This window comes from Barbus barbus, assembly GCF_936440315.1.
Source record: "Barbus barbus genome assembly, chromosome: 26".
In the NCBI taxonomy this organism is placed as follows: domain Eukaryota; kingdom Metazoa; phylum Chordata; class Actinopteri; order Cypriniformes; family Cyprinidae; genus Barbus; species Barbus barbus.
The window spans coordinates 25384741-25401080 of NC_136754.1; the positions used below are offsets into that span (position 1 = coordinate 25384741).

Genomic DNA, 16340 nt, shown 5'->3' on the forward strand with positions numbered 1-16340 from the left:
CCAAATATGAACGAAGATCTTACCAGTTTGGAACGACATCAGTAATTAATGACAGAATTTTCTTTTTTGCGTGAACTAACCCTTTAAAAGAACTGTTTTTGTGATAAAAGTTCTAAATCTGTTTGATTATTTACTTAGGGCTACTGAAAATAACAAAACCTGTCACCAGATGCTATTGTCTACTGTGATATTGTTAATTTCAGAAACACTGTTGAAGTGTTATGAAGTGCCAAGGCCATTTGTTAAGTGGCAAACAGAGAGGCTCATGACAAACACACACACTTACAGAAATGAGCAGATATCCAGAGGTTACATACAAGGAAATTGAGGAAAAAAATTGCCTGCAATTATTTATGACATATTTACTTACATAAAGTTATTAGAATAATAATTAGTGTCACGTTAGGGCTTAGACACAATGACATGTACTTTATTTAACACACAGTGTTGTGCAGGAGAAATGACTGTGCATAACGTTTAAGGTAGCAAATGGACATTTCTTACAGGATTATGAGACACACACACACACACACACACACAGACACACACGAAGGCAGATGAGAAGAAAAACACCTTGGATTATAAGGAGGTGATTTTGCAACCCGACCATGCTTCGGTTTTTGATGCCTAGGGAGAATGGGTTGGATTTTGATGATGACTAGGAGATAAAAAGGTTCACTGAAGCTTATAGGTAACTTCCAGGTAAATTTCCAGGTAGGTGAGTATGTGTTCTCTTGACGAAGTCAGACAACTACTGAAGGAGTGTGTGTGCTTATAGTGCTCACAGGTTAGTGTGATTAATACACCAGAAACTGTGAGGGCTGAGTGAAGGAGGTACAGCCTGGCTTGATTGTGACAATAGAGCTCATGCATTTTCAAGCTGTTAAAATCAGAAGTAACTACTTGTAAATTGAAAGTGGGTCAACCACAAACATCCTTAAAAAACACCCAACAACAAAAACTCATTGTGTGTCTTGAGAAAAGCATTTGCTGTATTTATCAGCAACAGACAAATTGTATTTCACTGGTATGTAGTATATATCTTATTTAAAACTGGTTAATTTAAATCATGTTAAATTGTCTATTGCGTGTGTGTGTGTGTGTGTGTGTGTGAGTATATATGAATATATGAAATATATATGAAATTGTAAAGGCTGGGGTTGTCTATCTATCCCCATTTTGTTTCTTTAATAACAACAGGCTAGCCAAGATATGACCCCTTGTGAAAAACAAGCCCACTTTAGCAAACTTTAGTGTGAACTTAATGTAATAATTTCAGACACTTAATTGCATATTATTCACAATTCAGTTAAAATGTATTCTATTTGAAATGTAAAAGAAATGCAGTTAGTTGAACTTTTTGTTGACCCACTGAAGCAAAATTTAAGTATTTTCATTTGCATTTTCATAATTACTTATGGTTAGTAAACTAAAAATGTTTTAATGTCATTTTATTTAAACTTTTATGCCATGTATTTAATAAATACAATATTTGTAATTACATTTGAAATCTTGCAATTTAAAATAACTTTTAAATAACTTTAAATGTAATATCAAATAACACACTACAGGTAAAATTATAATGAAGTACTTTATATTTGTTTTAGTATGTTAGTCAATGCATTAAAATAAGTGAACTTTCAATGATGACAAAATAATATTTAAATAATTATATAAATCATTTTTAATTTAAAGTGTAATGAAGTGTGTTAAGAAACAACCATGAGTACACTTAATCAGTTCATTAACATTAAACTATTTTTGAATACTTTTTTTTAAATTAAAATATACATCAGTATATTACAGAACTTTAAACTGTGAACATAAAAGTTATGACCTGCAGATAGAAGTTCGTGACTGAATGTTGTGTAGGAAAGATGGCATCCATTTTAATTTCAGCATGTTATCTTCTCATCTGGAGACCTTGACCGGGGTCAGATAGGACTGGAGATGCTTCTTAAAAAATAATAAGAATGTTTATCATTATGCATGTATATTACTCTAACATAGACAAATGAAAGGAACCAGTAATTTTCATGTTTATTAGCATTTCATAAATGAAATACAGCAAAATCGAATGAACGACAGGCTTATCTCATACCTTTTAATTTCTTAAAGTTTGCTGTGGAATAAAGCCTGCCAACAGATATTTTGTGAAGGATGGCATGGGGAAAACAGTTTTCAGTATTCTTGAGGACAGCGAGTCTTGTGACAGGCAATGCTATGGTGTTGGACGTCCTTTCACAATGAATGTTACTGACCATTCAAATCAAGAGGTCATCAGAATGGTGCATCCGTCTCTTTGTAACTCCTGCAGCAGGCATGAGGTATGAACGTTATCCTTGTCTTGTTTAGATCTTCATTATGTTTATATACTGTATATTGTCCTATGTGTTATATTTATATTTTAGCTATAGGTTCAGTCTCCACCGGGCACTACCATTGGATATGTTCGACAAAACTCACATCTTTGCCTGCCTAAATTCACTCTTGAGAAGGAACGATGTGAACCAGCAATTAAGATTGAACTTTGAGGTGAAGCACATAAACACAGACACAAGTTTATATTTCCCAGCGACTTTCGTTGTTTTAAAATGAAACCAAGACATTTTCTATCTTGTATCCTTAAGCATATCCTTCACATAAACATTTTAGTCAGTGTTTGAAGTAGGGTTAATATAATCCAACATAATATAACATAATCACATTGTATATTACATAAAAATAGTAGCTCCATAATATATAGTCAGCTTATTTCAGTTTAAATGACACCAAAAATGACAGCTGTCTTCTCTTCTCATCTTAAGCTGCTCACTCGTAAGCTGTGTTACTTTGGTTGGTTCATTCAATACTATTCGCGCTCCCATGAAACTAATATAGAGTGTGGCGAAATCTGAACACAAGTGGTTAGAGCGGAGACGCATTCAAAACGAGTTTACCAGTCAGAAACAATAAATACATCTAAGTTGATGGCATGTGATTGAATCACTGAAAAACTTTCCAGGATATATTTTGCATGCATTTGGGTGGATCAGGGAGCCGCTAACAATATGTGGGAGAATCAGGAGAGGTAGGATGTCTGTCATTGTCACATTTGTAAGTTCTACAATGCAAAAAATTAAGAGCTTTTCAGATTGCTTGTTGATACTACTGGTTAGCTTTTGGTGCTAACAGACAGTGATGCTGACACTTTGACTCTGCTAAAGTACTGGCAACATGTGAGAAGTGATGGTATGCAAGAAAAAATGGTGGTACAATAAAGATTAAAATATAGTTACGACTGCACATACTGTGATACTGCAAACCGGCCCACTGAGCAATGCTTTTAACATTGTTAGATTATAATTCAAAAACTATTTAATGTCCTTATTAAAGTGATAATTCACTCAGAAATGAAAATTACCCCATTATTTACTCACCCTCAAGCCATATGACTTCTATCAGACAAATTTTGAAGCCTAAAAAAGTGCATGTGGGGTATGTCTTTTTTCAAAAACGCTTTAGAAAACTGAGTTAGGCAGAGTACCAAAACAAACTTGTAGCCAATCAGCAGTAGGGAGCATGTCTACTCATGATCAGGGCCATATTAACCATTGGGCTAGATGGGGCTGAAGCCCCGGGGCTTGAGCAAAGAGGGGGCCCGTGATTGGCTGTGGGGTAGATTGACTGGCGTGCCAATCGCCAAAAACCACCACACCCCCACTTCTTAGCTCTGTTATTTAGTTGAGATATTTTGTAAATTTCATGAATTACCATTTGAGATTGAAACATAAAGCGCCGCAGGTTACGTATGTAACCCTGGTTCCTCGAAGGAACGAGCCGCTGCGTCCGGTAAGACGCTTTGGGGAACGAGATACCCATGCTGCCAGACTTCCAAGTTCCTGCCCTGTGTGTATCCCTCAGGAGCACGACAAGGGCGAGAGAACGGAAGAGCCTGGAGTGGGCCGCATATCGAGGCCATAAAACCTGACGAAGGTCAGGGGCGTGGACCAACCCGCAGCATTGCAGATGTGCTGTATTGGGACACCTGCGAGAAAGGCCTTGGAGGCCGCCACACTTCGAGTTGAATGAGCTCTGACTCCCATCGTCGAGAGGAGCTGAGAGGACTCAAAAGAAATGTTAATGGAATCCACAATACTTCGGCTGAGGGTCTGCTTTATAGCCGAAAGACCTCTATTAGGGGGACTGTAGCAAACTAGCAATTGGTCCGCCTTTCTCCACAGGGCAGCTCTGTGGACAAAACAGATTTTTACAATTGTGCTTTTGCTGGTCAGGCTCCTGAAAGGGAGGATGACAGAAAGCCTGCAGATTGGAGTATAGGCTGTGGTGCTGAGGAGGGGACCTTCGGAACATACCCTGTTCTAGGGTATAGAAAGGCTTTGGCCATGCAGGGCACAAAGTCCAAATGAGTAGGGGCCACAGAGAGGGCCTGAAGATCCCTCACTCTCTTTAGAGAAGATATCACCAACAGAAATGTAGTTTTTAGAGTGAGATGGCGATCAGAAATCTCCTCGATAGGCTTGAAGGGAGGTCTACAGAGAGCCTCGAGCACCAGCACCAGGTCTCAAGATGGCACACGGGACCGTACTGGAGGCCTCAGCGCACCGAGGAGAAAACATGTAACCAGGGGGTTTTTGCCCACTGACTGTCCACCAAGAGAGGCATGGTAGGCTGATATTGCTGCCACTCCACCTTCAAGGGTCAACCCTGCGGCGAGACGGGCCTGCAGGAACTCCAGAACTGTACCAATCGGCCAGTTGACTGGGTTGAGCTGGCGGTCTCCACATCACAAAGTAAAAAGTTTCCACTTCAGGGCGTACAGTTTCCTTGTTGAGGGATCTCTGGATTGGAGTATGGTCTCAACAACCTCGGTTGAGAGACCAGAAGCTATGAGCTGCGCCCCCTCGGAGGGCACACCCGCAGCTTCCATAACTCCGGGCGGGGGTGAAAGACCCATGCCTATGAGAGGAGATCCCTCCTGATGGGAACCTCCCATGGAGAGCTGTCAAGGAGAGAAATCAGGTCCGAGAACCATACTCGACCCGGCCAGAACGGTGCTACCTGAAGTAGACTGAACTCGTCCCGGCGCACTCTCGCCAGAGCTCCCGGGAGCAGAGTGATCGGGGGAAAGGCGTACAGACGAAGCCTCGGCCATGTCTGTACCATAGCATCCAGCCCCAATGGAGCTGGATGAACTAAAGAGTACCAGAGGGGACATTGCGCTGTCTCCTGAGTAGCGAAGAGGTCCATCTGAGCCTGGCCAAACATTCTCCAGACTTCCTTCACCACATCTGGGTGAAGCATCCATTTCCCGGGCCTCGGCCCCTGTCTCGACAGGACGTCTGCCCCCATATTGAGATGCCCAGGGATATATACCACTCTCAATGAGCGGAGTCTCCCTTGGGCCCACACAAGGATCTGGCGCACCAGCCTGTAGGGGGGTGTGAGCGCAGACCTCCTTGGTGGTTGATATAAGCGACCACCGATGTGTTGTCGGTGCGCACCAGCACATGGTGATCTCTCAGGTCTGGGAGGAAATACTTCAGTGCATGCAGCACGGCCAGCATCTCTAGGTGATTGAAATGCCACGTGAGATGGTGACCACTCCACAGACCGCGGGCAGGGTGGCCACTCATGACTGCTCCCCAACCGGTGAGGGACGCGTCCATCACTATCGTCACTCGGCGACAAGGAGTTCCCAACACCTGGCTCTGATACAAGAACCAAGGCTTCCTCCACATCTCTAAGGCGTGTAGGCATCACTGCGTGACCTTGATCATGCAAAGCGTATTTCCCCTCGGAGAGAACCCATTGGTCTTGAGCCAAGTGACCGGCCTTCTTTCACCCTCACGACCGCGGTGAGGATCGACTCGATCTGAGCAGATGTCATACGAGCCTGCATTGTGAGCGAATCCCTCACCACGCCCAGATAAGTGGTTCTCTGAGCCGGAGAAAGCACACTTTTTTTGGCATTCAGTCTTAAGCCCAGCACTTTCATTTGGGCAAGAACGACATCTCGATGCCGAACTGCCATCTGCTCTGATTGAGCAAGAATCAACCAATCGTCAATGTAATTGAGTATGCGGATGCCCTGTAGCCGCAACGGAGCTAACTCAGCATCCACACACTTCGTGAAAGTGCGGGGTGAGAGTGCTAGGCCAAACGGAAGAACCCGATACTGGTGCTTCGCCCCCGAAAGCAAACCTCAGGAACTTCCTGTGAGTGGGAAGGATGGAGACATGGAAGTACTAAGGGAACCTTTAGATCGATCGTGACAAACCAGTCCTCGGACCTGTTCTGAGACATGACATTTTTGAGTGTCAGCATCTTGAACTTCAGTCGCATAACTGAGCGGTTCAGCTGACACAGATCTAAAATCGGACGCAGCCCCCCATCCTCCTTTGGAACTATGAAGTACCGGCTGTTGAACCCGGGCTCCCTTTCGTGGAGAGAGACCACCTCGATGGCCTCCTTCCTCAAGAGAGTGTCTTCTTCTTGTTCCATTACCAGAGCCTGCTCGGGGCCCACTAGAGTGGGAATAACCCCGTTGAATCGAGGCGGTGGAGAACCGAACTGGATTCTGTAGCCTCTCTCTGCAGGATCCATTGTGACACATTTGGTAGTAGTTTCCATGCTGCCATATGGTCTACTAAGGGAACCAGTCTCTCGAGAATGGCTTCTGGTGTAATCAGAGCAGCTAGTTCGGTGCCCTGGAATGGCGCACCGGCAGGGGACGGCCGAACAAGCTGCTCTAGAGACCCTTGAAGGGGTGGCGAGCATCTCAGTCCCATGCTTCCGGGCGGAAGAAACTGAGATGTATGCTCGCTGGGGATCGCGGCGTAAGGGCTGCTTCAAAGCCTTCTTGGCCTGAAGCACAGCCCGCAGGTCCGTCTTTGGCTTAGAAGGCCTCGGGGCAGAGTCTCTGTGCCTCCCTGTACGAGGAGCTGGCACACGGTTGGGGCTGCTCCCGTCCAGCAGCCGCCTGAGCTGAAGGGCGACGAGGCAAGAACTGCTGGAATGCCCCCGCTTGTCTATGAGCCTCCCGGTGTCTGTCGACGACTGAGTCGACGGCGTCGCCGAACAGACCCAAAAGCGCAAGCAGGGCATCCAATAGGAAGACCCTGTCTTTAGCTTTAATGTCAGACAGGGTCAACCAGAGATGCCTCTCCACTACCACCATGGCTGCCATCCTTGGTGGCACAGAGAGCCAAATCAGCAGTTCTCCTGAGCTCTGTGATGTTATCGGAGCTCATGGCTTCGCGATCATCCATCTCTTTCAGCAGGTCAGCCTGGTATGCCTGTAACACCGACATGGTGTGCAGACATGCACCAGCCTGACCCGCTGCTGTGTACCCCTTGCCCACAAGCGCTGAAGTTGTACGTAGCAGAGTGGAGGGCAAGGATGGAGCCTTCAGAGACCTGAGACGCTGGTGAAAGCTCCTTCAGCGTCAAAAAGAGCCTTCCGGGAGCGGAGCAAATGCATCGGAAGACGCTCGCAATCCCTCGAGAGCCGACCGTGCATGCTCCTCTCCCAAACAGACCACGCACAGATCATGTGTATCACCTGGGACCATGTAGCATCCGCAGGGAGGAACGCATAATCTGAAACGTGAGCTGCTCTCGCCCTCTTTCTTAGATCGATCGACTAAATATCTTTTTGACATACTGCTTTCTCTTTTTTCTTATGCAAAAAGATAAAGTCGACCTTATGTGGAGCTTATAAATTGTCAGGACAGACAACACCAAATAAGACTCACAAAACAGAAAGTTTGGACAAAACACAGAGCGCTTTTGCTGAATGACAAAAAGCTATACCAGCTGGTCATTACGTCACCCCGCCCATGAAGTTTCGCCTATCATTTGGACTGATTACACACAATATTCAGAGCCACTCACGCTGGAGATGTTCCCCAAAGCATCTTACTGGACGCAGCTCGAGTTCCTGAAGAGGAATCTGAATTTGGTTAATCAATCAAATGCATGTATTCTATATTTGATTGTGAATGATATGTGCACGTATCTATCAGGTGATCGCTGCCCAGTATGTCCGCATTTACCTCCAATCTTTCTGGAGCTGGAAATGGTCACGCAAAGAACCATATTCGATAAGTAAAAATGTCAGCAATTCTGAGTGAGAGGGGCTCAAAAACTCTTAGGCTATTCGCTTAAGTGTTGGGAGATAATCTAAAAAATATCCTATCAATCGTTTTGCTAATATTATCATTTACATAATATTATCATTTACATGTCGTCATATACTTACCCTTAAATTGTTCTAAACCTGAATGAATTTCTTTGTTCTCCTCAACATAAAAGACACGGTGTTACGATAAGGCAATAAGTAGGAACCGTGTAAATATCGGATCAGCTTTCCAGCGCTGGAGAGAACTCAAGGAGCGGGAAGGCCTGTGATCCGACGCCGAGGTTGCTTTGTTTCTTCTCGACAGGGGAGTAACATTGGTTTTGCTTTGTTTCACAGAACTAATCGTTGCCTGGGTTGCGTACGTATGTGTGGGGTGGAGCTATCAAAATAGGGTTGAGACCCTTTTGGGGTAGGAGTGCATTTGTTTTGGCTACCAGAAATCACTTACCCCACCTTTAATAAATGCCTTCTGAAGTGAAACAATGCATTTGTGTAAGACAAATATATATATACTTAAAACTATATATACCGTAATCTATTGTTTCCACTAACTGTCATACACACTTTCACAAGAGAGGCGTTCCAGTGGATGATGTAGGGCATAGATGTAGCTCCGGTAAGAAGTCATGAAGTATGGAGTGGCTTGTGGAGTACTTTTTATGAAGGATGAACACGCTTTTTTGGCCTTCAAAATCTCAACCCACATTATAAAGCTTGGAAGAGCCAGGGCTTTTTTTAATACAACTCAGATTGTATTTGAAGAAAGTCATATACACCTAGAATGACTGGAGGATGAGTAAATCATGGGGTAATTTTCATTTTTGGATGAACTATCACTTTAAGCCATCTACCTTTTGCAAAAAACTGTATCCACAAACACGTGTTTCATTGTGTTTTTTTCCCATAGCTATCATAGTCTTGTTGCTCATTTAAACTGTAACAGAATGAAGTTTAAGTTGTAAATTCAAGGCATGAAGGTTTGCCTACAAAACCACCACTGGCTCTGCACCATTTTACCTAAATTCAGTACTTCAGACCTATGTGCCCTCTAGAAGCTTGTGTTCAGCAAGTGAACAACACATTGTTGTACCATCCCAAAGAGGCACAAAATCACTTTCACTGACTTTTTCATTAACTGTTCCCTCTTGGTGAAATGACCTGCCCAACTCAATCAGAGCAGCTGAGTCCTTAGCCATCTTCAAGAAATGGCTAAAAACACATATCCTCAATGTTATTTGACCCTCTAACTCTAGCACTCTCTATTCTATTTTATCGATCTGTCTTTGTATCTATTAGTCTTCTGTGTATCTATCTAACCCTCTAACACCGGCTTTCTTTTTTTCTATTCTATCTACTCGTTCTCTTAAAAAAAACAAGCAAACAAACAAAAAAACTAGGTTTCTTTTTGTTTTCTTTCATAAAAAAAACAAACAAAAAAAACCTTGCTACGTGTACTGCGTTAGGCTAACCGAAACTTATCATAGCGCTTGCATATTATTGCTCTTTTCTTGGTTTTGATTGCTTCTAATGTCCTCATTTGTAAGTCGCTTTGGATAAAAGTGTCTGCTAAATGACTAAATGTAATGTAAATCCAGTGATTTATTTTAAACTTTTACCTTAGATTTTTACCTAAAAGAAGTAGGCCTGCATAATATTATTAAAATGCACAACATGAATGTTAATTCTAAATTACCTTAAATGTTAATAACATGTTGTTATTGCCTGTCTTATACTGTGACCAAAGCTTGTGTCTTTGAATGAAGCAGCAATAGACAGATCATTTGGCAAAATCACCAAACCTTTCTCCTGCTGTGGATCAAATGCAGATTTTGTGATCAGGTTTCCAAGCAACATGGATGTCAAAATGAAAGCTACTGTACTGGGAGCCAGCATACTTATTGTAAGCATTGTTAAACCTACCTTTATAATTTTCAGTTATAACTATTTATTTAGTTTTATTTATTATTATTAATTAAAGTATAAATCAATTTATTTTCAGGACTACACATCACAAAGGGCATCACTCTTGTGTGTCTGCATATCAGTGGCATTAGGCTATAGGTAGGGCTGTGCCACATCCACCAATTTCAGCAAACATCCCAGTCAGCTAAGGAAAACAGTTAACAGAGGGAAAAAATATTAATACTAGAATTTGAGAGTCTTGAAGCATATTTGTAATAAAGACAAATGTTTTACCAAGTTCTGTATTAAGTTTGAGGATGATTCTCCATTCATAATTACTGAACACATAAACATATATAAAAATTTAAATGAAAAATAAAAGCATTTAGAATGTGTCAAAACATAGTGGTCTGTTTTTGTCTTTGCTTAAAGGGTTGGTTGATTGTGATTTCACTTTTTATATTTAGTTAGTGTGTAATGTTGCTATTTGAGCATAAACTTCTGCGGGACAAAAGAAGGATTTCTTTCCAGCACTAGAGAGAACTCAAGGAGCGGGAAGGCCTTTGATCAGGCGCTGAGGTTGCTTTGTTTTTTCTCTATATTTGAGTAATATTGGTTTTGTTTTGTTTTACAGAACTAATCGTGGGGGGAAGTCGTGGCCTAATGGTTAGAGAGTCGGACTTGTAATCCAAAGGTTGCGGGTTCGAGTCTCGGGCCGGCAGGAATTGTAGGTGGGGGGAGTGAATGTCCAGTGCTCTCTCCACCCTCAATACCACGACTGAGGTGCCCTTGAGCAAGGTGATTTCAAATGTCAACACTGGCTAACATAAACCACTTACCCCACATTTAATGCCCACAAATACGGCTCATAGGGACTACAACGACCTACTTCCTGGGTTGGTGACATCACAAACCATAAAAATTTACATAAACCAGCAGAACCATCAGCCATTAATACTGGTTCACAACACCAGAACTGGGTCTAGATTCTCATGTTTACGCACTCATTACAAATAAGGGGTTTCTTGTAGACAGCAAAAATACCAATTCCAGATATACGAATACGATTGTATTCATCTGAAATAAGAAAGTCACATACACCTAGGATGGCTTAAGGGTGATCATATCAACAGGTGAAAGCTACTTTCAATAAAACTTCAATAACAGGTCCAATATACTTTTAACTTGACATTTAGCTTATCTGACGAGAAGAAACTCCACAAGATAATTGTATAGATTAAAACCCAAACATTCCAACACATCCGTCCACCTTGTAACAACACTGCCTATGTTTACCCTTATTTTACCCTGTTATCTGTTTTGGGGAGTCTCCAAATTTTGCTTGCACTTCTGTAACAGAATCTGAATTTCTTTTCCCATGCCAGATAAACAGCATGTCTCAGCCTGCTACAGCAGCCACACCCCAAACTCTTGAAATTTACTGCGCAGAGCTATATGCATATTTTACCCTGGTGTTATCAGCCAATATCGGACGGTTACAAACAAGGAAATCAAGGAAAAAATGCATCAATTAGTTATGCCATTTTTATTCACTTAGCCTACTTAAAGTTACCAGATGTAAATGAGCCCATGGAACATTTTCAAGCTGTTAAAACCAGAAGTAACTAAACTTGAAAGTGGATCAGACCCCTGCTCAACCACAAACATCATCCTGAAAAAAAAAAAAACGTCACCATCACAAGAAAAACAGTGCATTTATCAGCGCTAAGAGACACATTGTATCTCACTGGTATGTATATCTCTCAATATACAGTAATTTAAAATTATTTAATTCAAATCATGTTAAATTCTATATTTCATACATGAATGTATAGGCTTCTAAAGTGTTATAGAGTTTTTACCATTACATTTACAATGATCTATAAATAAAGAGTGAAAGATAAGAAAATTTTAACAGAAAAATTATGTATATTTATTTATTTTAATATTCTCTTCCCAGAAAAAAATCAAATATTGAATTGATAGGTGAGTATGTTAAGAGTGGGCTTGTCTTGTCAAGTACACTTTCACATACTTTTAAAAAGAGTACTTAATAAAAAATAAATTATATATATATATTTATATATATATATATATATATATATATATATATATATATATATATATATATGTGCTTAAATCTGAACTGAACGCAGTCTTTTCAGTTCATTCATCTATTTCTGTCTGTCTCATTTGGTTCAGGTATGTCTTGTTAATTATCCTCATTTGCCTGTGTATTTAAGTTCCTGTCTTCGTCTGTGTAGTAACCAGTCTCTGGTTACTACACAGTAACCAGACACTGGAGTTATTATGTGGAGTTATTAAATACTGTTAACCTTCGTCTTTGTGTGTGTTCATCTACTACAATCTAGTGTGACACATATAATAATTTGTTTAACAGAGCTGTTTGATACATACACCGGTATGTCTGGTTATGTTCCACTAGAGGACCCTGCAATGATTCTTTCCCCATACCCGTACCACTGTCCTTCTCATCTGGAGACCTTGGCTGGGGTCAGATAGGACTGGAGATGCTTCCTAATAATAATGATGATGATGATGATAATAATGCTTTTCATTATGTCAATCAGACTTAGAAAAATGCATTTATTTCACAAAAGTTTTTACTGCAATAAGCGTGTAATTTACATGTTTACTTTAGATGGATCAATTGTTTGTATACAAAGAAGAAACTATGGATGAATATCTTGTAGAAGGTTTGTTCATTAGCATTTCATGAATGAAATACAGCAAAATTATATGAAGAAAACCCTTATCAACTAACTTTTAATTTCTCAAAGTTTGCTGTGGAATAAAGCCTGTCAACAGATATTTTGTGACTGACGGCATTGGGAACAAGGTTTTCAGTATTCTTGAGGATAGTGAGTGTTGTGACAGGTAATGCTGTGGTGGTGGACGTGCTTTCACAATGAATGTTACTGACAGCTCAAATCTAAAGATCATCAGACTGGTGCACCCATCTGCTTGCATCTGTGGCAGTCATGAGGTATGAATATTTTTTCTTGTCTTGTTTAACCGTGAAGTATGCTATTTGAATGAATTAAGTCTATATTATGTGTTGTTTTTATATTTTAGCTGGAGGTTCAGTCTCCACCAGGCATTGCCATTGGATATATTCGACAAAACTGGCATTGTTGCCTATCTAAATTTACTGTTGAGAATGAACGTGGTGAACCAGCATTTAAGATTGAAAGACCATTTGTTGGTTGTATCCAATGCATGGATCATAAATTTGAGGTGAAACACATACACTCAGAAACTATAGTAGCCCACTGTTTTTTAATAGACCAGAGATATTTTCTATCCTCTAACCTTAAACATAACCTTTACATAAATAATTTTTAGATTATAATTGAACTGCTGTTTAGTATGCTTATTAAACCATTTACCTCATTTCCTGACCCACATTAGCTGTAGGTTATGTCAGGTTGTGCTATATTTCTGGGGAAATTTGATCCCCACATTGAAGGCAAAAAACTGACCCACAAACACATTTCTTTGGTTTTAAATATCAGAGCTAACATGGTCTTGTTGCTTATTTAAACAGCAGCAGAATGAATCTGAAGTTGTAAATCCAGTGATGTTTTTGAAAATGTTTCTAAGATCACTAAAAGTATATTGTTTTATGTTAAAATATTATAGTGAAAATAGTATATTAAAGTGAAATATATGAATGTGAATATACTCTAGACGAGGAGCTAGTAACCAATCTTGATTGAAGGCTTATACTTTGACCACAGCTGCTGTCTTTGAATGAGGAAGTGACAGAAAGATCATTTGGCAAAATCATCAGACCTTTCTCATGCTGTGGATCGAATGCAGATTTTGTGCTGAGGTTTCCACGCAACCTGGATGTCAAAATGAAAGCTACTCTACTGGGGGCCTGCATACTTATTGTAAAAAATTATTAAAAAAAACCCTTTTTTTAAAGTTATGATTTGTTAATAATTGTTGATAAGGATTTGTTAAAATGAATAATTACATCTTATTTATTTATTATTAATAATTATAATTCATTTGCAGGACTCTGTGAATTATAAAACATCACATGGTAAATCGTTCATGGTTACCTGTATGTCAGTGGCATTTGGCTATTTGAAAATGTCCTAGGTAGGGCTTGGTCACATCCAATAATTTCAGCAAATAGCAGTATGATTTCATGCTAAACAGTTAAGGTTAAAAGTTTTTTTCTTAGGTTAACAGAAGGAATAATTAAAAAAATATATATATTTTTTTCAAGCTTATATTTTCTCAAATTCTAACATTAATATCCTGTCTGTGGTCTAGATCACCATCCAGCTGCGCCTGCACAAGGCCATCCCCTGGATCTTTCCACCACCCTGGATTCTTTGTTTCAGCCCTCTCTCTGACTCCCATCCTCCTCCGGAGCCTCCATTTGTCGGCGTGACCACCTTTTGCCTTTCTGGGATGGGCGTAATGTCACGGTTACTCTTTTCATGTGTGCACTGTTTTCCTGCCTTAGTTAGTTGTCATACTGATTTGATTTGTCACTCATCACACTGCTTGCACATGTATTTAAGTTCCACCTTTTCAGTTCATTATTGTCAGGTCTCATCTTTACATAGTTGTATTTGTTTACTTGTTTGCTTTGTGTTAAAATGCATTTCTTTGCTGGATTTAGTCTGTGTGGATTATTAAAGTCTATCAACTATCTCTGATCTTCATCTTTGTGTGCGTTTATTCAACCTGAGCAACATGACAACATGATTACAAGTTTCAAACAAATGCCTTCAAAGAGTAAAAAAACTCAATACCTGAAATCCATTCACAGTATATTAGGCATATGACGGTATGAAATTTTCATGTTGCGATTAATTGCTAATGCTTTCGGTATTGAATTGTTGTTCGGCTTTCGGTATCACGGTATTAAAATTTAGTTGCAAAAAAAGTGTTGTCATAAACTATAACAGGTTTAATAAAAAAAAAATACACAGATTAAAGTGCAAAATAAAGACCAATAAGTAACATTTTACAATATGATCTCATTAGTTAATGCATTAAAGGGGTGATTTTCCACAAGTTGATATAATTCTTTATGGTCTTAATGAAAAGTCTGTAACATAGTTTGGTTAAAATTTCTCAATGGTAGTGTAAAAAAATCACCTTTATAAACCTGTCAAAAACAGCTCTTGTCAGAGCATGCTGTTTTGTAGCATTTTCCTTTAAATGCAAATGAGCTCTGCTGACACCACCCCTCTCTTCCGAGCCGCTCTCCGAGGGACTGTTTACTTTAGTGAAACTTGTTAATTAGCAAATTATTAGGAAAGGCAATTTGCAAAGATTCATTAAAAACCCTTATACTCACTTCTTCTGTAGGTGAAGCTGGATCACGAATGATTCGTGCGAACATTGACACATTTAGGTAGATCAGGAGGCGCATTCCCTTCAGAAACAAATTTAATCCTATGCGTCTTCAGCAGCTCAGATGTCGGGAGCAAATGACGACTGCTATATTCAATATAGCATCCAACAATGCTTAATCGGAGACGTTCTTGTCTTCCCCTGCATTGGAGTAAAGCCTGCATGGGCCTAAAATCTAGGCCCTGGCCCGAGACAGCTTATCCGAATTCTCGGCCCGAGTCTGACCCGAGCCCGTCTTTTTGCCCCCTTCTCCCAAAACAGCTTATACTACTGTTTCAGCTATTCAAATAGTTCAGTTTTGTATGAAATGGCAAAGTGTTTGTATTTAGTTCCATTATTTTATTAAGTTAATTTAGAAAAACATTTGGAGCATTTTTTTATTGGTTAAATGTAAGTTTTTGTTTTTTAATGTGACGACCAAGCGGGCGGCGGCAGACAGTGAGTTGATCATATATGTTTGATCAATTTAGCCTTCTCAAATCATCACAACTTGTCTAAAATTAAATCTATAGTTATAAAACAGCTTCACAATGTTAGTTTAAACGCTTAAACGAGATAAATGTGCGCTGACGCATAACCAGTCTTTTGTGTGGAGTTAAAGAGCACTTTACAGGATGCGCCAGAGCGATCACATTGTAAATATTTCAAAATACACTGTCATTTTTGCTAATAAAGGTAAGAGTAATAGGCTACATTGTTCGGAACTGTAAAGGGTCTACATTTATTTGTGTGCACTCACAATATCAACAAAACATGCTTTTATAAAATAAAGAAAAAAAAAAGTTTTTCGGTTTTGAGCAGGAGCGCTTCTGAAAAAACCGAAACACAGCCAATACTTGCCTCACTGACTTGATAAATATAGTATCTATAGAAATATATTACTACTTTAAAA

At 40.0% G+C, this 16340-nt stretch overlaps 1 long non-coding RNA gene across 1 annotated transcript; it reads left to right on the forward strand.

Annotated features, from left to right (window-relative positions):
- Nucleotides 1-12881: 12881 nt before the first annotated feature.
- LOC306846590 lies at nt 12882-14744 on the forward strand. The gene is made up of 4 exons (XR_013782088.1): nt 12882-13052; nt 13142-13962; nt 14090-14176; nt 14354-14744. It is a non-coding gene; the product is annotated as an uncharacterized lncRNA (long non-coding RNA).
- Nucleotides 14745-16340: the final 1596 nt, after the last annotated feature.